The sequence below is a fragment of the Pseudophryne corroboree genome, chromosome 6, assembly GCF_028390025.1.
Source record: "Pseudophryne corroboree isolate aPseCor3 chromosome 6, aPseCor3.hap2, whole genome shotgun sequence".
In the NCBI taxonomy this organism is placed as follows: Eukaryota; Metazoa; Chordata; class Amphibia; order Anura; family Myobatrachidae; genus Pseudophryne; species Pseudophryne corroboree.
The window spans coordinates 431,282,865-431,298,110 of NC_086449.1; the positions used below are offsets into that span (position 1 = coordinate 431,282,865).

Genomic DNA, 15,246 nt, shown 5'->3' on the forward strand with positions numbered 1-15,246 from the left:
CACTCGCCCACCACGCTCCCGTGAACGCCAGGCGCAATGGCGGCGCCCACACCCCGGGAACCCGCCGGAGGCAGCGCCAGCAAGACGCAACAACCCGGTGCCCACCGGGGGCGGCGACCGCCGAGAGACCCAGCGCACCCGGGGCGGTAAGCGCGGCAGCCGCAGTGCCGCGAGTGTGACAGTACCCCCTCCTCTAGGAGTGGCCCCTGGACACTTTCCTGGTTTCGTGGGATGCTTAGAATGAAAGATCCGGACTAGTCGGGGAACAGTGACTTCAGAAGCTTTGACCCAGCTCTTCTCCTCAGGACCATAACCTTTCCATTCTACCAGATACTGTAAATTCTTGTGAAGATAACGAGAGTCAAGAATAGCTTTGATTTCAAATTCTGTTCCAGCTTTAGTCTCTACCGAGGTCGGCCTAGGAGACTCTGAATGGAACCGATTTAAGATGAGGGGACGAAGAAGAGAAACATGGAACAAATTTGGTACCTGAAAGTGGGAAGGCAACCCCAATTTGCAGACAACCGGGTTCAGGACTTGCAAAACAAGGTAAGGACCGATGAACCTTGGAGCAAACTTCATAGCGGGCACTCTTAAACGAAGATTGCGGGTAGAGAGCCATACCCTGTCACCAACTTTGTATTGAGGAGCTGCTCGCCGTTTTCTATCCGCAAAGAATTTGTAGCGGCCAGAGATTTTTTTGAGATTAGCATGAACCTTACTCCAGATTTGACTGAAGTGCTGGAGAGTAGAAGCTGCAGCAGGAACATCCTCCGAAGGAGAGATGGGTAATTCTGGGACTCGTGGATGGAATCCATAATTAATGAAGAATGGAGACTCACCAGTGGAAGAGTGATACAGATGGTTATGGACAAACTCGGCCCAGGGTAACAGTTCCACCCAATCGTCCTGCGAAGGAGAAAGATAAACGCGGAGAAAAGTCTCTAAATCTTGATTGACGCGTTCAGTCTGCCCATTGGTTTGTGGATGGTAAGCAGATGAGAACTTGAGTTTTATTTGTAAAACTGAACAGAGGGCCCTCCAGAATCTAGCAGTGAACTGTACCCCTCGATCAGACACTATCTCCCGAGGTAACCCGTGCAGGCGGAAGTGTTCACGAATAAATAGTAAAGCCAACTTGGGAGCCGTTGGTAACCCGGACAACGGAACAAAATGTGCCATTTTAGAAAAGCGGTCAATAATCACCCAGATGGTATTGTAACCCTTGGAGAGGGGTAATTCGGTAACAAAGTCCATGGAAATATGTGTCATGGGTTTCTTAGGAATGAACAGTGGACGAAGCAATCCCTCAGGAGGCAGACGAAGAGTTTTGTGCTGAGCACATTGAGGACATGAGTTGACATAATCTTGTATATCCTTCTTCATGGTTTCCCACCAATATGAGCTTCGTAGAAATTCACACATTTTTTGAACAATAGGGATGACCGGAAAACTATATGAGCCCACTGCAGCAACTTTGGACGAAATTCAACTGGTACAGACATTCTCCCAGGAGGAGGACCCAGAGTAGTGGGTGCTGCTGAAATAGAGACTGGACTGAGAATCAAACTCTTTTCAAAGGAATTCTCCTCATCCGAGGCCGTTAAAGAACGAGACAGAGCATCAGCCTTAGCGTTGAGAGTCCCGGCCCGATACTTAATAACGAACGAGAATAGAGTGAAAAAGAGCGCCCATCTAGCTTGACGGGAATTCAAGCACTGGGCCGTCTTGATATACAACAAGTTCTTGTGATCGGTATAGATCGTAATTAGGTGTTTAGCACCTTCCAATAAGTACCTCCATTCTTCTAGGGCAGATTTTATTGCTAAAAGCTCCTGATCTTCAATGGTGTAGTTTCGTTCAGCAGGAGAGAACTTACGAGAATGGAAACCACATGGATGTAACTTCCCATCAGAGGAGTACTGTGAAAGAACGGCACCGATGCCTACTGAAGAAGCATCGACATCCAAGAAGAATATTTTAGAAAAATTTGGTTGTTGGAGTACCGGAGCAGACGTGAAGGCTGATTTCAACCGGGCAAACACTCCTTCAGCTTCTGAAGACTAGTGACCCCTTTTTGGTTAGGGCAGTAATAGGTGCAACAATGGTAGAAAATCCCTTTATAAATTTCCGGTAGTAATTTGCAAAGCCCAGAAATCTTTGTACCGCTTTCAAGGAGAGAGGCTGAGTCCAGTCCCGAATGGCAGTGAGTTTCTCCGGATCCATGCGAAGCTCCGTACCTGAGATGACATATCCGAGGAATGGAATTGAAGGGACCTCGAAGACACATTTGGAAATCTTGCCGTAGAGATGATTCCTTCGTAGGCAAAGAAGTACTTCTTTGACCTGTACTCTGTGCTCTGCAAGATTCTTAGAAAATATCAGAATGTCATCCAAGTACACCACTACGCTTTGATATAACATATCTCGGAAGATTTCATTTACAAATCCCTGAAAAGCGGCAGGGGCATTGCTGAGGCCAAACGGCATTACCAGATACTCGTAATGCCCGTCCCTGGTATTAAAGGCCGTCTTCCATTCGTCCCCCTGTCGGATACGTATCAAATTATAGGCTCCTCTCAAGTCGAGCTTAGTGAAAACGTGGGCTCCACGAACCCTATCAAATAGCTCCGTGAGCAGCGGCAGAGGGTATTTGTTAATAACGGTGATATTGTTTAAGCCACGATAATCAATACATGGTCTTAACCCTCCGTCCTTCTTCTTGACGAAAAAGAAACCTGCTCCAGCCGGGGAGGTAGAGGGGCGAAGAATGAATCCTTTCAGCAGATTATACTTGATGTAATCCGACATAGCTTGGGTCTCGGGTAATGATAAGGGATATGTGTGTCCCCGAGGTGGCATTCTCCCTGGGATAAGCTCAATGGGACAGTCCCAGGGTCTATGCGGTGGTAATTGATCGGCTGCCTGTTCTGAAAATACGTCTGTGATGACAAAGCTAAATATTTGTCTTACTTAAAACCCTTTAAGAGGTCTAAGAACACTGTACGCTATTGACGTATGGAATACCGTAAGGGTACGCACGTTGCGTAACGATCGCTTAGCCGTAGTCGAGACGCTCAAGCGCCACGTTCGCTCACAGCCAAGAGATCACTGGCAGGCCCGCTATCGGCTGCTGACTAACGTTATGGTTCGCTATAGCGTAGCGGACGCTCGGGACCACGGGGAGATCACCAGCGGCGCAGACGCTCACAATGTTAAACCTTTATAACTATACCATAAAACAGTGTATTATGCAGTAAACCTTGGTGTAGTGATAGGGTGTAGATGCAACACAGTGTAACCTTATTAACTTAGAAGCTGTTCGAGCGTCACCGACTCTCTGAGAATACTTAACACTATAAGAAATACACAAATACTGGGCTTAGGGTCTAACGCCTTATATGAATGTTATACTTGAAAAAGAATAATACAATACAAGTCATACACTACAATATAACATAGACTAACTAACCATATAACTACACAGGAAATACAATATCAGTACAATAACTATATAATAGAAATGAGAGAGAAAGAGAAGAGAGAGAGATATGGCTCACAACAACAAGAAAGACAATATGATTGCGGAGAAAAACTTACGCACAAGGGGAACGATCGAATGCGCCTCGATATCCAGCTCCCGATTATCAGCAATGAGAACCGTTGAAGAGAGTGAGCTGGATATGGTCGGCTTGTCTATTTATGCCCCACACACAATACAATTCAATGGTCCCTACAATCTCATTGTTCATTGGACACAGGAATTCGTCTTCGTATTATAACAAAAGGTCATAGGTTGATTCATACAGGTGGGCTGAGACCATTTCCAACTGCTCAGGTGGGTGGGAAACTAGGTTTCCCGCCGCATGGATAAGTAAGTGCAAATAATAGTAAATGGACATAAACTTCTTATGTCCATAACTATTCGCACGAGCGATTAATCCGCTCCAAACCAAAACCGGAATATTGCTAATTAAATACTCTTCCGATGGATACTAAACACCACTGTATGACCCATGTCTGACCCTTCGTATCAAACAAAGAGGGTTCTCTTTGTCCATGAACATGCTACATTAACTAAACTTTCAGAATCTATCAAGGGGACCATGATCTACAAAATACATTATATGGTTAAAATATGTAACGGTTGAGTCGCCCGCTAGACGCACATAAACTTTACCGTAAATGCGCATACCGTGCGCCTGCGGGTGCACGCAACAGCGAGTATGCGCACGCACGGGAGAGCTCATGCACTCGCAGCAGGCACTCGCATGAGGTGCAAATATGGCAGTGTGCATAGTGATATTTTTCTGACTTTGACAGTCCACCCTTTGGCAGTCAACAATAACTGCCACTTCCTAAAACATTTCAAAACGAGAAAAATATATGTCAGGTGTAAATACATTTCCATGGTTGGGTAGGGGAGGAGAGGAGAAGGTAGGAAAAGGGTATGACCTATTGAGATAGCAGAAGCATGTGTGTATGAATCCATGTTTGGGGGGGGGTCATGTATCATCGTGCCGTACGTGTTTTAAATCAAGCTTCGAGGTATTGCGAAGTATACATTTGAATTCCTTCTTATCCCGCGGTACGGGTCTGTGGATGGGCTGTCAAACTTTACCGAGCTCTTTTCGGATTTTGGTTGCAACAAAATGGGGGAGCACATTTTAGTTGATGATACATGAATGGGGGAATATGTGATTGCTGATATCTGTGCCTGTATTCCCTATCGACTATGTGTGTCATTACCTAAAGGTTGTAGAGATGAAGATAAAGAACACTTATGGTAAATGCAGTGGTATTCTATGTCAGGTTAATGAACATTTGTCGGTTGAAGTCTTGTTCAGTGTCTGTTGAATGCAGTCTTCTTTGGGCTTTTGCCAAAAGGTGTGGGCAAAAAGCTTTGTCAATGTCCATAGACTTACAAAAGTGTTGGGCTAGCGTAATTTTAAAATTTCTAGGGAAACTGGGGGTCTATGGCATAGTTCATCAAATATCTGTGTATAAGGTTGTCAAAACTTCTTCTTTAATCCATCAGTTGTCTGTATACAGGATCATCAAATTCCTCGTCAAAAGTGGGTCTTTTTACCTTGGAAAAACCGGAAAAACAGGTGAAAGAAACGGACCGTATAATCGCATTTTCATCACATCATTGTTTCTACAGTTGGGTCATAAATCAAATCCATTGGAATTACAATTTCCTCACTCCTTAGATTCATTACCCTGGTACTACGTTTGCACTTCATTAAAGCCTGTCCGCATCTAAATATCAAGCCAATCGTTATGACAACACCTAAGATACATAGGAGAAACTTCCCTACATCCATTATGACTCCCTGAGCCCATTCTCCTAAACCAGAGAACCAATTTCGCGGGTTCAACCATGACACCCAACCAGTCAGCTCATTACTCACAGCAGCAAGGGTGAGATTGTGTCTCCTGCGAAATTCCCACTTTAATTGGAGAATTTCATCCATCTTTTGGTCTATGACCTCGACCGGGTCCTCGGTGCTATTCGTAATATATGTGCAGCATTTCACGCCGTACTGCGTTGCCAGTGTGACACAATATCCACCTGTCACTGCTGTGAGATAATTAAGAACCATTCTATGCTGAACCAGTTCTGTTTTATAAGCTTGAAGTTCTCTTCCAGTATACCTAAACGTGTCATCATACATTTCTGTGATATTGTCTAACAAATTTGCAAGCGCAGATATGTATCTATAGTTCAGTACTCCTCTAGCAGTGCGAGTGAAATCTAACGCGATTAGGACCTGAATCCCGGTGGATTCATGGATCATGTCAGAGGCCGGATGCTCTGTTCTTTCTATCAGGTGCCGTTTAACTACGTGCTCGTAATGAGTGTGAGTATAAGGAGCTTGGGCACCACGGTGTATATCTTTCATTTTGGCATGTGATACAGTCATTACCTCAGGCAGTACTTTTCCAATATAACACAATCCTTCAGAGTTTGGGGCAAGCCACTTATACGCCTTCCTCCCGCATATGAAATATGCATCATCGGGGAGAACATATGGGACGGAGTAGGACATAACCATATTACACATCCTCCATGTGAACTCCCCTACCCCTAATTCTCCCATCTGTCTAGTACACGTATCAGTTTGTACGATATGTGCACAGTATCCTGGTGATACTTCTCCAACTCTCGTAATCCTACTTCCTAGGGTATACCTATATCGGAAAGATTTTTCTCTACTGGCTATGTGGCGTATAAGCTCTGTATCTGTAGGCATTCTATCTGCTCTATATGAAAAGGTCATGGTTTGGTTACTCCATGACACTTCCCAATTTCCCGGCTTTCGGGGATTGGTAATGTTAAAACATATTAGGGATCTATCCACATGATATTGGTGGAGCTTCAAACTAGGAGGACTGGAGATATTAAACCTCCTGTCCACCGGTCTCCCACCCTTTAACTCAAGTACCTCCCCTACCGTTAAAGGAAATGGTACTAGTCCTGATTTGCTATGACCTTGAGGTACTTGAGAGCATACCCAACAATCTGTTTGATTTAACACACTACCCACTAAGGAGTGATAGTCACTCAAGGGATGCCGGTCCATGTGGATATTAAAACTGGATTGGCATTTCTTGATGCACCCATCCTCAACTACATTGTCACAGAGCTTGCAGATACAGTTTTCTTCAGCTAACAATCCTTCACAATTCCTTCTATTGTCAATGCTATCGGATCGTTTTCTGATACTCGCCTTTACTTGTTGGTTAAGTTGTTCTTGGAAAACTACGCCTCCATCTTTGTCATCAGAACCCATTCCAGAACCTCTCTCGACCTCCATGGTACTCTCGCCGGAACAGACTGCTCTGGTCAACATCATGGTCAACAGGAAAATCCGGATCACAGTCTCTTGGGGCAAGTCCATCTTATAGGAGGAAACGGAGAAGAATGAGAAGGGGGAAAAAAAATAATTGAGGGAGAGGGGATGGGAAGTGGAAAAAAACAATAAAAGGGAACAGGGAATTGACAACTGCTTTTGATCTTATGATTTTCCGATGCTCAGGTGCCGCCTCAGTCCTCCTGGAACAGACACTCCAGTGATACAACTTCCTCTACCGTCTGTTCCTTATCACGGGACCTCTCTGGGTCAGCAACCTTCTTACAGTGGGACGAATGAACCCAAGTCTCTCTCTCTGCAACCTTCAATGCTGTAGTGCTAGTCAATAAGACTTGGTATGGTCCTTCCCATCTGTCAATAAGGCAACCTGAGCGTAGAAAATTCCGTATCATTACATAATCCCCAGGTTCAATGTCATGACAATTACTATCTGGTAAATCAGGAATCACCAACTTCAAATTATCATTTTGATTCCTTAGCTGTTTACTCATGTAAATCAAGTATTTTACAGTCACTTCATTGTTACACTTCAAATCATCCTGAGGGTTAATCATAACATGCGGTTGTCGACCAAACAAGATTTCAAAGGGAGACAGATTAAGAGGGGACCTGGGAGTGGTTCTGATGCTGTACAGTACAATGGGTAAAGCTTCTGGCCATGTCAATCCTGTCTCTGCCATAACTTTGCTCAGTTTATTTTTAATAGTGCTGTTCACTCTTTCCACTTTCGCACTCGCCTGGGGACGGTATGGAGTGTGCAGCTTGCTATCAATTCCCATCAACTTACACATTCCTTGAAAGACATCACCTGTAAAATGGGTACCCCTATCACTTTCGATTATTCTAGGGATACCGTATCTACATACAAATTCCTGCACAATTTTCTTAGCAGTAAACATAGCGGTGTTTGTGGCCGCAGGAAATGCTTCGACCCAATTTGAGAATACATCTATACAAACAAGTACATATTTCAAATTTCGACAAGGGGGTAATTGGATAAAGTCAATCTGTATTACCTGAAAAGGGCCGCCTGTAGGTGGGATATGAGATGGTTCTGTTGGTATTGCCTTTCCGATATTCTTTCTCAAGCAGGTAAGGCATGACATTGCTCTCTTACTCGCATGAGATGAAAATCCTGGGGCGCACCAATATGCTCTTACCAACTTGCACATTCCCTCCTTGCCCAGATGAGTCAGCCCGTGTGCTGCCTCAGCTAAACATGGAAGGCATGCTCTGGGGGCCACTGGTTTACCTTGTCCATCCGTCCAGAGTCCTGAGGACTCCTGGCCATATCCCTTTGCCTTCCAGACTGCCTTTTCCTGTGTGGAACACAAATTTTGCATTTCACACAACTTCTGTGTGTTGATGGTATTAAATACCATCAATTGTGTGGTGTCTGTCTGTCTGGGGGTACCAGCTGCTAACTTAGCTGCTTCGTCTGCTCGGCTGTTACCAAGTGATACTGGGTCCTGGCTATATGTGTGTGCTTTACACTTGATAACAGCCACTCTGTCGGGTTCCTGTATCGCTGTTAGAAGCCTTTTGATGTGGGCTGCATGCGCTACCGGTGTACCAGCTGCCGTCATGAAATTTCTGAGGCGCCATAGGGCTCCGAAATCATGGACTACCCCGAATGCGTATCTAGAATCGGTGTAGATATTGGCTGATTTGCCCTTAGCCAATTCACATGCTCTGGTTAGGGCGACCAGTTCAGCAACCTGGGCTGAGTGAGGTGGGCCTAGCGGTTCTGCTTCTATGGTGCCTTGGTCATCTACGACTGCGTATCCAGTACACAAGTCTCCCGAATCTGACTGTCTGTGACAACTACCGTCCGTGTAGAAAGTTAGATCTACATCTTCCAGTGGGTTGTCACTGATGTCAGGCCTTGCGGTAAAATTTTGGGTCAAATATTCCATACAATCATGTGTGTCCTCCTTTGTATTAAATCCTCCTTCCCCACCACTCTCATCCTCCACCCTTTGTGCCTGTCCAGGCACACCTGGGAGATATGTTGCAGGATTTAGTGCACTGCATCTCCTTATGGTGATGTTTACGGGGGCCATTAGTGCCAATTCCCATCTTGTAAACCGCGCTGATGAGACGTGCCTGGTTTGGGCAGAATTTAGCAAGGCTGACACTGCATGTGGTGTATGAATTGTGAGGTTGTGACCTAGCAGTACATCTTCGCTTTTCGTTACTAGCAATGCTATCGCAGCAACGCTTCGCAAGCATGTGGGGAGGGATCGCGCTACCGTATCTAGCTGAGCGCTGTAGTATGCTACCGGCCTGCTGGCATCACCATGCTTTTGGGTTAAGACGCCTGCCGCGCAACCAGCACTTTCTGTTCCGTACAGCTCAAAGGGTTTCCCATAGTCTGGCATACCTAATGCTGGTGCCTGCGTTAGGCACTGTTTAAGTCTCTCAAATGCCATCTCGGACTCGTCTGTGTGCGAAATCCGATCAGGCTTGTTTGAGGAAACCATCTCCTGCAAAGGTAATGCTAGAATGGAAAATCCTGGGATCCAGTTACGGCAATACCCACACATTCCTAAAAACGTTCTGATCTGTTGCTGGGTTTGTGGCAGAGTCATGTCTCTAATTGCTTGAATTCTATCAGCGGTCAGGTGTCTCAGTCCTTGTGTTAGACAGTGTCCCAAATATTTTACTTTAGTTTGGCATAATTGTAACTTGTCTTTGGAAACCTTGTGTCCTGTGTCTGAAAGATGAAACAGGAGCTGTTTCGTATCCTTCAGGGATGCTTCCAATGAATCTGAACACAGTAGTAAATCATCCACGTACTGTATCAATATTGATCCACTCTCTGGTTGGAAAGACTGTAAACAATCATGCAAAGCCTGAGAAAATATACTTGGACTATCTATGAAACCTTGTGGTAATCGAGTCCAGGTGTATTGGACTCCTCTGTATGTAAATGCAAACAAATATTGGCTGTCAGGGTGCAGAGGTACCGAAAAGAAAGCGGAGCAGAGGTCAATAACAGTGAAAAATTTCGCAGTGGGAGGGATTTGCATAAGGATGACAGCTGGATTTGGCACTACGGGGAACTGACTCTCAACTATTTTGTTAATCCCCCTTAGATCCTGCACTAGCCTGTAACCCCTCCCCCCACTCTTTTTCACAGGGAAGATGGGACTATTGGCAGTGCTGGATGTTCTTACCAGAATGCCCTGTTGTACCAAGCGCTCTATTACTGGGTAAACTCCTAACTCCACCTCTGGCTTCAGAGGGTACTGTGGGATTTTTGGAGCTATCCTACCATCTTTTACTTGTACAACTACCGGAGCTACGTTTGCCATCAATCCAGTGTCCTGTCCATCTTTAGTCCAAAGTGACTCTGGTATCTGGGATGTCATCTCTTCTATTTGGGAGGGAGTCCTATTTGTCATAATGGTATGTGACATTAATTTTGATGGGGAGTCTAACATGTCTCGCACTTCCTGAGCGTGATTCTCAGGTATGTCCAAGAATACACCTTCAGGAGTACAATAAATGACGCACCCCATTTTACACAATAAGTCTCTTCCCAGGAGATTAGTCGGTGCCGATGCAGCCAGCAAAAAGGAATGCTTGGTATGTAAAGGCCCTATTGTAATCTCGGCTGGTTTGCTAACAGGGTAATGCTGGACTACTCCCGTTACTCCCATGGCTGGAATTGTCTTACCAGTGGTTCTCATGCCCACTGTCGAATTTATCACTGATTTGGCCGCCCCCGTATCTACAAGAAAGTTTAATGATTTACCAGCTACATTTATTGCAATTTCGGGTTCACTTCCAAGACTTGCAATCAATTTTACTGGCTGCAGATTACAGGTATGGCCACACCCCTATTGGGTATGGTGACCTCCCTGAATCCCGCTGGCAGCAACTACTTGTGAAGGGGTTAAATGGGAACTACCAGAGGCTTGCCAGTCTCTGTTCGGGGGGTATCTTTTTGTTTCCCCTGCATGTGGCTCATAACTCCGTTTCTGCGGACCCTGCTCCCAATGTCGTGTGTCGTGTCGTTGTCTAGGGGGTTGATAAGACTTTTGTATGTTTCTCGATTTACAGTCTCGTGCAAAGTGTCCCTCTCTATGACAAGAATAACAGGTTACCACATTTGACTTACCCACAGGGTTTGGTGATTTATACAAAGGCTGCCTTGTGGTCAGGGCCTGTATACTTACGGCCATTAACTTATCACCTTGTAATTCCCTGTGTCTGGTGATATTCCGATCGTGATCAACAGCTGCCTCTCTCAAAGTAGCCACCGACAGACCTCGCCAACATGGTTGCGTGGTCTGTACCCTTGTCTTTAATGCCTCTTTTAAGCCATCCATTAGTACAGATACTGCTACTTCTCGATGGTTTATGTTTGTTTTAATGTCCTCTATGCCTGTGTATTTAGCCATATCTAGTAATGCCCTGTGAAAATACTCTGCAGCTGTTTCTGACTCCTTTTGTTTAATGGAGAATATCTTGTTCCATTTAACTACAGCTGGGAAATACTCCTTTAACTGTAAACGTATCCTTTTTACATTGTCTTTGTTGTACACATCTGTAAGAGGTACATCCTGATCCAATCCACAGTCAGCTAAAAATTGAGCTGAGTCGACATTGGAGGGTAAACAAGCCCTCAGCAATACCTGCCAGTTTTTGTTATTGGGCTCTAAAGTGTTCCCTAGGTCTCTGATGTATTTCTGGCTAGCAACTAAGTCTTTCCTAGGGTCAGGGAATTCAGACACTATGGTTCTTAATTCCATTCGGGAAAATGGGCTATACATGGCAATGTTCCTAATGGGAGTGACTCCTGTGGTGTCTGTTTTCCCATTTGGAACAGCTATCACCCTAACAGGATTAAGTCTAGCAACATCATTCTGTGTAGATTCTACAGCCTGTGGTGAAATGGTTTCAGCATAGTGTATGGTGCCGTACTTACCCGTAGATACGACCTCACCTGTCCCTCCGCTAGGGGCCTTTGTTACTAATCTTAAGGGTTGGGCCGTGCCTACTGTAGTTTCTGATATGGTGGCTGCTAGAGAGAGCGCCGATATTGTTGCCGATTCATCCTCTTGATCACACTCCTGGGGAAAGTTCAAAACAGGGTACAACTTGCACGGGTTAATACTTGCATTGGTTAACTTATTAACATTTACACAGTTGCTAAGTGTTTGTTTGTTACACCCTAGTGCGTCATTCTCCGCAACCAATTTCTCTCCTGATATGTAAGGTGGTGGCGGGGCCGTGGCTATCAGTTTCTTGATAGGGTTAGATCCCGCCGCCTGAGCCAATCCTCTCTGTATTTCACCCTCCTGTTGCCATAACTGCAAATAATCATAATGTTTGATTCGTCTCTTTGTTGATTTAATGAGACATATCCTCTTCCTTAAATTTTGTAACACTTCTGGGCTAAAGCTACCTACTCTTGGGAATTTCTCCCCGTCATGTACAGTCATTCTCTCCCATTCATCACATAAAACCTCTGTGTGTGAACCGTATTTTTCACACATTACGTACCCTGCCGACTCGACTGGTCGGTTCACTGAATCAACCCGAACTGAGGTTGATCGCCCCCTACCTGAACAATTGGCCCCCATACCTGTAGGCGTTGCTTTCTTCAGCCAACCCTTACAAAAACCAAAATGTTCAAGATAGGCTGACGGTGGCGGTTTACCGAGTACCCCACTCACTCGCCCACGCCGACCAATACGACCTACACACTGTCCTAGTGCTGGCGTACTCGAACCAGGGCCCCTATAAACCTTTATTTACTGGAACATGTGAGTGTGTTCCGCAGAGCATTGACCCTTTCCAGTAACTGTTGGTTGTTGGATAATTCCTGAGTGACCAGCGAACTTCCCTTTAGAAAATAAAAAATTACACAAATCACGTCAGAATGTACAAATAGTATTTATGACCCGTTTCGTACACAAATGGTACTGGTCAGATTAATTAATGCACACAATTACGTGCGGTACAATCGTTCAGCACATAAGCAACTAATCTTATGTGCGGAGCGACCAGTGGAATCGAAAATTGCGGCTGCGAATTCCTTCAGCATGAGCTTTATTGGCCTATATGGGTTCTGCACCAACCCCCTGGGTTGTGCTCTTTTCTCTATTTATAGCGGACTTCCTTGTCTGCTGTACCTGGACCTCCTGGTCTGTACTACAGTGTGACCTCCTGGTCTGCTATACTCTAATGCTCAGATTTATGTTTAACAAGGGATGCCTCCCTAGCCACCATGTACGTCACTTACATGCATGTACCCTGCAAGAACTCGACTTCTTGTGGTTCAACCTAAAAAAATTGTATAAACTTATATATGCAAACACTCACTCACCACATGTAAACTTTTGTTTCTATTTCTATTTCTGCGCAGAAATTTTCTTTCCTTTAGACCAGATGTGTTGTAAATTTGGAGAAGGATCTGTTAGTCTAAATTTCGGACACTAAAATCGATTTGCGCTATTTATCGCGTTGCCACCTTTTCGCCTGTTACAATAACACTAGTGTGTGATTTGAGTTACGTGGGCGTACCCGGGCGCTCCGCTACGTAATATACGCTGCGTGCGTCGGCCTTTGAGTTGCGTACGCGAGTCTCACCCTTTGTTAGAGACACGTGTACGCAAAGCAAATATCCACCGTAACACAATTTACACGTTTATCAATGTAGATGATCCTCGATCATCTACCGAACACCACACTAATCTCTCCTTGTATCTTTAGGTAGAGCTGCGTGCGTGCTTTGCACTTTATCCCTTAATGTATTACTTTTACACTTTAACTATAAAATAGCGACAAATCTCTCTTAGCACGTTTATCAATTATAAAATGGCAAACAGGAGAGTGATATATGAAAATACACGAATAAAAGAAATGCAGATATGCGTGTGTGCGTACGCAAGACAGAAATAAACAGTTTTAAAAGACACTAGCGTGTTATTCTTACCTCCGGTTCCGGATTCCCTCAGCACCCTTTACTAAGCAAAGCAGACGCTTATCCAGACAGCACTACGAGGAATATGATCTCCCGCCCTTTGCTGATGGATAATGTCTGCTGAAATTACCTAGTGCAGATATGTGAAGGACGGACGAGCCGCCAATTGACAAAGCTAAATATTTGTCTTACTTAAAACCCTTTAAGAGGTCTAAGAACACTGTACGCTATTGACGTATGGAATACCGTAAGGGTACGCACGTTGCGTAACGATCGCTTAGCCGTAGTCGAGACGCTCAAGCGCCACGTTCGCTCACGGCCAAGAGATCACTGGCAGGCCCGCTATCGGCTGCTGACTAACGTTATGGTTCGCTATAGCGTAGCGGACGCTCGGGACCACGGGGAGATCACCAGCGGCGCAGACGCTCACAATGTTAAACCTTTATAACTATACCATAAAACAGTGTATTATGCAGTAAACCTTGGTGTAGTGATAGGGTGTAGATGCAACACAGTGTAACCTTATTAACTTAGAAGCTGTTCGAGCGTCACCGACTCTCTGAGAATACTTAACACTATAAGAAATACACAAATACTGGGCTTAGGGTCTAACGCCTTATATGAATGTTATACTTGAAAAAGAATAATACAATACAAGTCATACACTACAATATAACATAGACTAACTAACCATATAACTACACAGGAAATACAATATCAGTACAATAACTATATAAGAGAAATGAGAGAGAAAGAGAAGAGAGAGAGAGAGAGATATGGCTCACAACAACAAGAAAGACAATATGATTGCGGAGAAAAACTTACGCACAAGGGGAACGATCGCATGCGCCTCGATATCCAGGCGATATCCAGCTCCCGATTATCAGCAATGAGAACCGTTGAAGAGAGTGAGCTGGATATGGTCGGCTTGTCTATTTATGCCCCACACACAATACAATTCAATGGTCCCTACAATCTCATTGTTCATTGGACACAGGAATTCGTCTTCGTATTATAACAAAAGGTCATAGGTTGATTCATACAGGTGGGCTGAGACCATTTCCAACTGCTCAGGTGGGTGGGAAACTAGGTTTCCCGCCGCATGGATAAGTAAGTGCAAATAATAGTAAATGGACATAAACTTCTTATGTCCATAACTATTCGCACGAGCGATTAATCCGCTCCAAACCAACACCGGAATATTGCTAATTAAATACTCTTCCGATGGATACTAAACACCACTGTATGACCCATGTCTGACCCTTCGTATCAAACAAAGAGGGTTCTCTTTGTCCATGAACATGCTACATTAACTAAACTTTCAGAATCTATCAAGGGGACCATGATCTACAAAATACATTATATGGTTAAAATATGTAACGGTTGAGTCGCCCGCTAGACGCACATAAACTTTACCGTAAATGCGCATAC

General features: G+C 44.6%; 1 protein-coding gene across 3 annotated transcripts in view; it reads left to right on the plus strand.

The window, feature by feature from the left end:
• PRKAR2B (protein kinase cAMP-dependent type II regulatory subunit beta) overlaps positions 1-15,246 on the plus strand; it is a 212,989-nt gene that overhangs the window by 59,480 nt on the left and 138,263 nt on the right. The gene's annotated exons all lie outside the window — the stretch shown is intronic.